This window comes from Tiliqua scincoides, chromosome 7 (assembly GCF_035046505.1).
Source record: "Tiliqua scincoides isolate rTilSci1 chromosome 7, rTilSci1.hap2, whole genome shotgun sequence".
Lineage (NCBI taxonomy): Eukaryota > Metazoa > Chordata > Lepidosauria > Squamata > Scincidae > Tiliqua > Tiliqua scincoides.
The window spans coordinates 9,243,500-9,254,550 of NC_089827.1; positions in this window are offsets into that span (position 1 = coordinate 9,243,500).

Below are 11,051 nucleotides of genomic sequence, written 5' to 3' on the forward strand. Positions count from 1 at the left end.
GAAAAATTTTCAACAATCTTAGCCTGCAATCCTGCCCACGCTTTAACCAGGAGTATGTCACATTTACTATCATTGTTAAAAGCCTATACATAGTAGCCTGGTAAAAACAAATCTGTAACATTCCCCCAAATGCAGTCACATACCATGATAGCATCAAGTCTAATATATTAAAAATAAAATGCTGAAATGAATGGGGACCCACCTGAAATTGATCCACCTAGTGGGTCCCGACCCACAGTTTGAGAAACTCAGCTGTATGTTTGTCCTCTGCCACCAGTTCCTAGCTCACCAGTGCCTCACTCTCTGCTAAGCCTTGAGGGATTAGGGACGCTCCCCTTCGGGGTTCTTAAACCCGAGGTCTGGTTCATTCTACCATAACCGGACACTCCACCAGAACTTAGAGCTGAATTGCAGTAGAGACAATGCAGTGCTTCAAATGAAACTAGATTATTTTTACAAAGGGCACATCAATAGCAATCATTCTTTCAAACAGTTCAGCAGTGTGATGCACTGGTGATACAGCTCAGTGATTTTTAGGTCAATGTTTCAGCTTCAGCTGTAACTTCCCTCCCTGAATGGATGTGAGCTTGCCCTTACATACACTTTGGGGTTGCTTAGCTCCAGTTGGGTGGGAATTTCAAACCAAACTGCCCTTCCCATAGACATACAGAGCAATCCTAAGGGAGTCCTGAGCTGGAACAGTCATCCCTGTGCTGCTCAGAGTTTCCTACCAGCTCAGCAGCGCTATATCCAACCTTGCTCCGGCCAGCACAGGTTAGTGTGCACTAGGCAGTATGGGGGCTTCAAGAGGGTGGTGGGAGGGTAGAACGGGAGAGGATCGAGCCTAGGAGAGGGTGGAATTGTGGTGGCAGCACATGTTGTATCCTACCCCTCCCCACTCCCAGACTGGGCAAGCCCTACATAGGCTTTCCAGATTTGCACCAGTTATATAGCTGGTGTAGATCTGAGAAGCCCCATAGGGATACTTGGGGCTTTACTCAGGGTAAGGGGAAATATACCACCCCGACGTGCCTCCAGCCACCTCGTATACTACTTTGAATGCAATACAGGCTGTGTGGCCCAGCTGTACCAGCACAGCTTAAGATTGGGCTGCCCAATGGTTTTGGAGGCAAACCCATAGCTTGAATTCTGATTTCATGCAAACAGAAAAGCAAAACAGTTTTTAACTTCTGCTCATGACATGCAGACATGCAGGCAATTTGATCTATCCATTTTTGCACGTAAATAAGTCCTATTGACTTCAGTGGGATTTATTCCTATGTATGTATATATAAGATTGCCGCCTTACGCCTTGTTTCAATTACCCTCTCTTTCCAGTAACAGCTTAAACAAGATATTTTACAATAAATACCATTTTTCTGGCCTCGGGAAGAGTGTTTTGTTGAATGCTGCTGGCTCACACAACTCCCCAGCTGTCAATAAGCAAGTTAATATAAATATATCACAGAAATTTAACTTCTTTAAAAAAAGGCATTTTATCTCAAACAGCTTTTTAAGTGTAAATATGTGTCTTGATTCAAATATCCCTTCAAACAGAAATGAAACACATTTTTCATTACCGCAAACACTGGGGGCGAATCATGATATCTCCGCAATGCTGGTGCGCATCTAATTCAAGGGAAGGACTCTTCCTGCTTCGTGGCTGAGCCCTAGGAAAGGATTATGGAAAAACGTACCTACCTTCAGTGGAATTTCCTGCACATGAAATAGGCAGGTACTCCAGGCACATCACAGACACAACAGCTCCTGGGCAGAGGCATAAGTAGGGTTTGCGTCACCCAGTGCAAGAACTGGTCACCTCACATGCAGCGTCCCTGGCCCTGCAGACACAACTGGAGCACACCTTTGGTTGCGTTCTGAGGGTACAAGCTGGGCCTCAGTCCAGGTCAGGGGACCACGCTGAGTCAAATCCGCGGATGCAAAATCTGTGGATGACTTGTATAGGCTTCCCCCTGTATCTGCAGGGTTTCCATTTCGGGGCCCACCAACGGATATGGGAACCGTGGATATAGGGGAACCCTTTATAAATAGCAGCCCTCCTCCTGCACCTCCGACGCCCATTACTTTTGCTTTTTTGTTGGTAGCGCTTGAAGCATCGATGCTTCTTGCTTGACATGGAACATTCTGGCTTAACTAAATAATGCAGCATGCCGGCAATCAACCTGGACGCTCCAGGGAGAAGACTAACCAAACATTAACAGACAGCAGGACAGTTTCTACTGCCTGCTAACGTTTGCTTAGTCTCCCTCTAGCACAGTGATTTTCAACCTTTTTTCATCTCGCGGCACACTGGCAAGGCACTAAAATGGTCAAGGCACGCCATCAGCTTTTTGACAATTGACAAGGCACACTCTGCTATCAATGGGGACTCACATCCCCTAATGGTCCTATTGATAAATGACCCTCTCCCAAATTCCCGCGGCACACCTGGGGACCGTTTGCGGCACACTAGTGTGCCACGGGACAGTGGTTGAGAATGGTTGCTCTAGTGCAGGGGTGCCCAAACCCCGGCCCTGGGGCCACATGTGGCCCTCGAGGCCTCTCAGTGTGGCCCTCAGGGAGTCCCCAGTCTCCAACGAGCCTCTGGCCCTCTGGGGATTTGTTGGAGCCCGCACTGGCCCGACGCAACTGCTCTCAGAGTGAGGGTGACTGTTTGATCTCTCGTGTGAGCTGTGGGATGAGGGCTTCCTCCACTGCTTGCTGTTTCACATCTGTGATGCAGTAGTGGCAGCAAAGGAAAGGCCAGCCTTGCTTTGTGCAAGGCCTTTTATAAGCCTTGAGCTATTGCAAGACCTTCATTCATTCATATAAGTTAATCTTTAATAGATTCATTTATGTAAACTTATGTAAATTTATTCAAATTTTAAATGTAAATTAATTCTTCCCCCCCCCCCGGCCCTCGATGCAGTGTCAGAGAGATGATGTGGCCCTCCTGCCAAAAACTTTGGACACCCCTGCTCTAGTGCCATGCTGCAGTGTTGAATGACTGGGGCAGCAGAAAGGTGTCCACCTCTGCAGACTTGTAAGACCACAGGTTGAAGGCAACAGGGCATAAGAAAGAAAGAAGTGTGGGGCGCTAGCATATGGCTTTTCACAGTACCCCTAGATCGGGGATGTCAAACTCATTTCACACAAAGGACCAAAGTTAGCATATGTGGTGTCTGCTTGGGCCAGAAGTGACATCATAAAGCAGAAAGTGACATCGTTAAGCAGAAAGTGACATCATTAAGCGGATGATGGCCAGAAATAAGCACTTCATTCTCACATAGAAACCCGGTAGCCGCAAATGACAAAAGAGAACGTGTAAATCTTTTTAAGATATGGGAGAGCCCAGTTATAACAGGGGCCAGATAAATAGCTTCCAGGGGCTGCATTCGGCCTGCAGGCCTTGTGTTTGACACCCCTGCGCTATGGCACTGTCAGCTACAAACATACTGGCCATTAGATGAACTTTTAAAGGATCTCTCTGGGGCTATCCAGTGTGGCCTGTTGCCTGTCGACAACCATAATCCTGGCTGGCCTTTGGGAAGAGCTACGGATGCCTTGCCGCAAATCCATTTCTTCCTTGAGCTAAGCTCTCGGGTGTATCGCTTTGCAATCCCCTTCCACAGTTGATTTCCCTGCTTGCCTCTTTGACCCCCTGGAGCTGTGAATGTGTGGTTCTGCTGAAATACAGGGGAGGCTGTTTGGTGATGAAATTTTCAATCCTGCAGTGAACAGCAAGGCTGGTCTGGTCTTTTGGATTCACCCTGCTAGGTCAATAGGGTATTTTATATGTGTGTTTTTTTGTTTTAAATCATCTCAATCTTTGCATTACCTTGTAGAAAAACAACATGTTTTTGCAATGCTCTATTAAGATGCTTGTTAGCTGAGAATAATTCAAGACAGGCTAATACTTCCTGACATAAAACTGTCAGGTCAGCTCTGTCAATGTTTTGTTCCCCCCTGCAGGCAGTTTCTGCAGTGTAGTGTTAGATCTCCATAACCCCTGTTTCTGCTTTTATTTGGGGAGGGAGGAAGTTGTTCCTTGAAAAAGTCACAGATCTGAGTTATTTGATCAATATTACAACATAAATAGTCATCTTGCTTTTTGCGGTTTTGTATTGCATAAGAGTCCTGCTGTATCAGGCCAAAGACCCATTTAGTCCAGTCTCCTGTTAGAGCAATCCTAACTATGCTGGAAACAGGTAGGCCAGTGGGCCTGCATAATCCAGTGCAAGTTTCGGGTGCTTAGTGGCTCAGCCCAGGGCAAGAGGAGTTGCTTCCCCATAACCCAGAGAGAGCCACTGCAGCCCCAATGGGGCTATTCAGATCTGTGCCACCTCCGGATTTAGCGCAAATCCAAGCAGCCTGAGGTAGGCCCAGGCTGCCCAGGAATGGGGCTAGGATCCAGCATAATAGCTAAATCCTGGCCCCACCTCTCGCTTCCCGCCCTCCAGGACTGTCCGTCCTCTCCCCAAAACGCCTCCTCCCCACCTCTTCCCCACCCTCCCCAGAACCCTGCATCGGCCAACTCAGCCAACACAAACTCATCATCCCTGGGACCCGCAACAGCACAGTTAGACCAGTGCAAGTCCCCTGCGCAGGCCTAACTGCCTCCAGGGTGGCGACACTTGCGCAACACCCCTGGGCAGGCACAAGGGACTTGCGTCAGCCTAACTACCAGTTAGGCCCTGTATCTCACAGTGGCCCGCCAGATGCCTCAGGGAGCACACAACAGGAAACCTGCATCCTGGTACCCTCCTTTGCACCTGGCATTCTGAGGTAGCCTACCTCTAAAACCAGAAGGTTGAAAATACGCATCATGGCTCGTAACCTGTGATGGACTTTTCCTCCAGAAATCTGTCTGATCCCCTTTGAATGGCAGCCAAGCCAGATGCCATCAAATACTGTGAAACATACTAGATCCCCAGGTTGCGTTGGCTCGGTCATGTCGTGAGAATGAATGATGGCCGGATCCCAAAGGATCTCCTCTATGGAGAACTCGTGCAAGGAAAGCGCCCTATAGGTAGACCACAGCTGCGATACAAGGACATCTGCAAGAGGGATCTGAAGGCCTTAGGAGTGGACCTCAACAGGTGGGAAACCCTGGCCTCTGAGTGGCCCGCTTGGAGGCAGGCTGTGCAGCATGGCCTTTCCCAGTTTGAAGAGACACTTGGCCAACAGTCTGAGGCTAAGAGGCAAAGAAGGAAGGCCCATAGCCAGGGAGACAGACCAGGGACAGACTGCACTTGCTCCCAGTGTGGAAGGGATTATCACTCCCGAATTGGCCTTTTCAGCCACACTAGACGCTGTTCCAGAACCACCTATCAGAGCGCGATACCATAGTCTTTCGAGACTGAAGGTTGCCAACAACACTAGATCCCCTGAGTTGCAAAGAGGCAACATTCTATTAGTTTAAATGTTAAATTACTGTTTTTCGGCAGCAGCCAAATGTTGGATTAATGGAGACCAAAAGCTGCCAGGATCAAGTAGTTCATTTAGGAAATTTGTAGAGAAGTAACACGATGAATCATATGTGGAGAAAATCAACATATTTCTATATAAATGTGTGGAGGGGGAGTGCACTAAATATCTATCAAAATGGACAGAGGGGAAAATTAGGAGATGGAAATTTGGACAAAGACTGTCAGGAAGTTGGGATGGGTAGGGAGTAAGAAATGTTTCTCACACATCTAACTCTGGCTGTCTGCATATGTCCCAAGATAGGCAAGAACCCTGCACAGAAGTCTCTAACCATGGTTGTCTTTAAACACGGTTAGAGGTCTCTTAGAGACCAGATGTCCCATTCTGAGTTACAAGGTTCTGAGTGCAGCACTGACGGCATCCCATAAGAACATAAGAACATAAGAACAGCCCCACTGGATCAGGCCATAGGCCCATCTAGTCCAGCTTCCTGTATCTCACAGCGGCCCACCAAATGCCCCAGGGAGCACACCAGATAACAAGAGACCTCATCCTGGTGCCCTCCCCTGCATCTGGCATTCTGACTTAACCCATTCCTAAAATCAGGAGGTTGCGCATACACATCATGGCTTGTACCCCATAATGGATTTTTCCTCCAGAAACTCATCCAATCCCCTTTTAAAGGCGTCTAGGCTAGACGCCAGCACCACATCCTGTGGCAAGGAATTCCACAGACCGACCACGCGCTGAGTAAAGAAATATTTTCTTTTGTCTGTCCTAACCCGCCCAACACTCAATTTTAGTGGATGTCCCCTGGTTCTGGTATTATGTGAGAGTGTAAAGAGCATCTCCCTATCCACTCTGTCCATCCCCTGCATAATTTTGTATGTCTCAATCATGTCCCCCCTCAAGCGTCTCTTTTCTAGGCTGAAGAGGCCCAAACGCCGTAGCCTTTCCTCATAAGGAAGGTGCCCCAGCCCCGTAATCATCTTAGTCGCTCTCTTTTGCACCTTTTCCATTTCCACGATGTCTTTTTTGAGATGCGGCGACCAGAACTGGACACAATACTCCAGGTGTGGCCTTACCATAGATTTGTACAACGGCATTATAATACTAACCGTTTTGTTCTCAATACCCTTCCTAATGATCCCAAGCATAGAATTGGCCTTCTTCACTGCCGCCGCACATTGGGTCGACACTTTCATCGACCTGTCCACCACCACCCCAAGATCTCTCTCCTGATCTGTCACAGACAGTTCAGAACCCATCAGCCTATATCTAAAGTTTTGATTTTTTGCCCCAATGTGCATGACTTTACACTTACTGACATTGAAGCACATCTGCCATTTTGCTGCCCATTCTGCCAGTCTGGAGAGATCCTTCTGGAGCTCCTCACAATCACTTCTGGTCTTTACCACTCGGAAAAGTTTGGTGTCATCTGCAAACTTAGCCACTTCACTGCTCAACCCTGTCTCCAGGTCATTTATGAAGAGGTTGAAAAGCACCGGTCCCAGGACAGATCCTTGGGGCACACCGCTTTTCACCTCTCTCCATTGTGAAAATTGCCCATTGACACCCACTCTCTGCTTCCTGGCCTCCAACCAGTTCTCAATCCACGAGAGGACCTGTCCTCTAATTCCCTGACTGTGGAGTTTTTTCAGTAGCCTTTGGTGAGGGACCGTGTCAAACGCCTTCTGAAAGTCCAGATATATAATGTCCACGGGTTCTCCCGCATCCACATGCCTGTTGACCTTTTCAAAGAATTCTATAAGGTTGGTGAGGCAAGACTTACCCTTACAGAAGCCATGCTGACTCTCCCTCAGCAAGGCCTGTTCGTCTATGTGTTTTGAGATCCTATCTTTGATGAGGCATTCCACCATCTTACCCGGTATAGATGTTAGGCTGACCGGCCTATAGTTTCCCGGGTCCCCCCTCTTTCCCTTTTTAAAAATAGGCGTGACATTTGCTATCCTCCAATCTTCTGGCACCGTGGCCGTTTTGAGGGACAAGTTGCATACCTTAGTCAAGAGATCTGCAACTTCATTCTTCAATTCCTTAATAACCCTTGGGTGTATGCCATCAGGGCCCGGTGACTTATTAATCTTTAATTTATCAATGAGGTCTGAAACATCTTCTCTTTTAACCTCTATCTGACTTAACTCCTCGGTCAGGAGGGGCCGTTCGGGCAGCGGTATCTGCCCGAGGTCTTCTGCCGTGAAGACAGATGCAAAGAACTCATTTAATTTCTCTGCCATCTCTAAGTCTCCTTTTATCTCCCCTTTCCCTCCCTCACCATCCAGAGGGCCAACCGCTTCTCTGGCGGGTTTCCTGCTTCTAACATATTTGAAGAAGCTTTTATTATTCCCCTTAATGTTGCTGGCCATGCGTTCCTCATAGTCTCGCTTGGCCTCCCCTATCACCTTCTTACATTTCTTTTGCCACAGTTTATGTTCCTTTTTATTCTCTTCATTAGGGCAAGACTTCCATTTACGGAAGGAAGCTTCCTTGCCCTTCACAGCCTCTCTAACTTGGCTGGTTAGCCATGCGGGCACTCTCCTGGATTTAGTGGAACCCTTCTTTCTTTGCGGTATACACCTCTGCTGGGCCTCTATTACTGTTGTTTTAAGCAGCCTCCATGCACTCTGGAGAGACTGGACTCTTTTTACCCTCCCTTTCAACCTCCTTCTAACCAGCCTCCTCATTTGAGGGAAGTCCGCCCGTCGGAAGTCAAGGGTTTTTGTTAGAGATTTGCCTTGTATTCTTCCCCCAACGTGCACATCAAAACGGATCGCAGCATGATCACTGTTCCCCAATGGCTCAGTAACATTTACATCTCTAACCAGGTCCTGCGTACCGCACAAAATTAAATCCAGAGTCACCTGTCCTCTAGTGGGCTCCGTGACTAGCTGATCTAAGCCACAGTCATTTAGCACGTCAAGAAATCCGGTTTCCTTATCGTGACCAGAACACAAATTGACCCAGTCAATATGAGGATAATTGAAGTCCCCCATGATTACAACCCTGTCCTTCCTTGTCACCTCCCTGATCTGTTTCCTCATTTCAAGGTCCCCATCAGATTTCTGGTCTGGAGGACGATAGCACGCCCCCAGTATTACATCGCTGCACAAGCCTGGTAATTTAACCCACAGAGATTCTACGGTGGAGTCGGACCCACCTTCAATCTCTACTTTGCTGGATTCTATCCCTTCCTTAACATAAAGGGCCACCCCACCTCCAACACGCCCCTGCCTGTCCCTCCTGTAGAGTTTATAGCCCGGGATTGCGGTATCCCACTGATTCTCCGCATTCCACCAGGTTTCCGTTATGCCCACTATGTCAATATTTTCCCTTGTCACCAGACATTCCAGTTCTCCAACCTTTGCTCGTAGACTTCGGGCATTTGCATAAAAGCATTTATACACGGAATGCCCCAGGATGGGCTGCTTATTCGCTCCTTTGTCCCCGCATCCTCTCATTGTGCCAAACCGTCTATCACATCCCATCACCCTACCTTTCCCAATTTCTTCTCCTACCCTGCCTTTGTCTTGTTGTTCTCTAACCTCCCCATCCTCATCCCATAGGGATAGGGATGAGGAGTCCCGAACCGGATGCCCCTCGGCTCCTGTCGGCCTTCCCCCAGGGATCAGTTTAAAAGCTGCTCTGCCACCTTTTTAATGTTATGCGCCAGCAGTCTGGTTCCATTCTGGTTCAAATGGAGCCCGTCCCTCTTGTACAGGCCCCGCTTGTCCCAAAACGTTCCCCAGTGCCTAACGAATCTAAACCCCTCCTCCCTACACCACCGTCTCATCCACGCATTGAGACCCCTGATCTCCGCCTGCCTAGCTGGCCCTGCGCGTGGAACAGGTAGCACTTCAGAGAACGCTACCTTTGAGGTCCTGGCTTTCAGCTTCCTGCCTAAAAGCCTAAATTTGGCCTCCAGGACCTCCCAGCTACACTTGCCCACGTCGTTGGTGCCGACATGCACCACAGCCGCTACCTCGCCCCCAGCACTGTCTACTAGCCTGTCTAGACGAGAAGTGATGTCCGCAACCTTCGCACCAGGCAGGCAAGTCACCATGCGGTCCTCACATCCGTCGCAAACCCCCCTCTCTATGTTTCTAATAATCGAATCCCCCACTACAAGAAGCCCCCGACCCCCCTCCCGCCAAGGAGTATCCCGAGTGCGCTCGGATACGGGCCCATCCCCTGGAGAAGGGATCCCCCCTAGGGGATTGTTTCCCTCCTCTCCAGGATGACGTCCTCCAGTCCCGAGACTTCCCACCCGGGCAGCCGAGGAGCTGCAGGCCTGAGGTTGGGACGAAGCCTGATCGTCCCCAGAAGTCTCCCCACGGTCCTCCTCTGGCTGCCTGCGCTTCTCCAGGTCGGCCACCAAGGCTTCAAGGGAGCGGACGCGTTCCCTGAGAGCCTGGAGCTCCTTGCACCGAGGACACACCCATGACTTAAACCCCAGAGGCATATAATCATACATGTGGCACTCGATGCAGAACACTGGATAGCCCCCACTCTGCTGCTGGCTGTCTGACTGCATAGCTTTTTTGTTGTTGTTGTTGTTGTTTTATTTAGGGGTCCTTTTAAAAACCGTACACTGGATAGCAGCCCTCTTCTCAAGGGAAGAGGAAGGGCAGTGTATGGGGCCCTGGCCTCCTCGCCCTGCTGCTGAACTCGCCCAGATGCTAAACTCTCGTGCCTTACCTGGCACTTAGTTCCCAGAGGCACTTGGTTCCCAGAGGCCACACGCGTCTGCAGAGAGCCTCACGCGATGGCCTGCCTAGCTTTATACTCCTGGCTGGCTCCTCCCCCCTCCTTCCTTCCTGATGGAAAGGGGGCTGGCCTTCCCAGGTGCGTTTACAAAAGCTCAGGAAGGCAAATGGCTGCTGATGGGCGTGACCTACTCTGCAGGCTCCTGAATGGACTGCTTGGGGCTCTTAATGGGTTGGGAATTGGCCCTTCCTAGGTCCTTCCCCTCCTAGTTCTGCTCTCTTAGGCTGGACTGTTTTTGTAACCTCAAGCTAGTTTTTATTTGGGTTTGTTTAATTTTTTTATTGCTCTCTAGATCCTGTGTCCCAATTTACTGACCTGTTTAGGTTATGTTCTAACTTAGATTAGGTTTAATCCCGAGAGAAACTGACAGCTATAGCAACAGAGATATTTTAATATCCAGAAAATTATTATATCTAGCATTCCCAGAGGTGCTGGATATCACAATTTCTACTGTACCTACCAATTCCCCAAACCTCTTCCATATATCAACCAGTTAGGAGAGAGACAGCTGGAGGGCTGTCACAAAGCTTGTTAGGCATTGAACCTGTTTTCCCTCTTCCCACATTGCCTTCACATGCTCTCTTGTCTCTTCCATCACAGGTAGTCTTTCCCCTTGTCCCATGGAGCACTCTTTAAGAAGAGCTGTGGAAGCTGTCAGTGGAGAATTTATCCATTAACTGCTTCTATGGCTCTCCCCCACCCCATATCTTAAAACAGGGGGAAGGGTGAGTGAAAGAACATTCTGATCCAGATGATCTCCATGAATGGTGGTCAGTTCTTCACCTCCCTATTTGCCCCCCCTCCCCCCAATGCAATGCAATGGAACCACTGAGCTCTGTTCT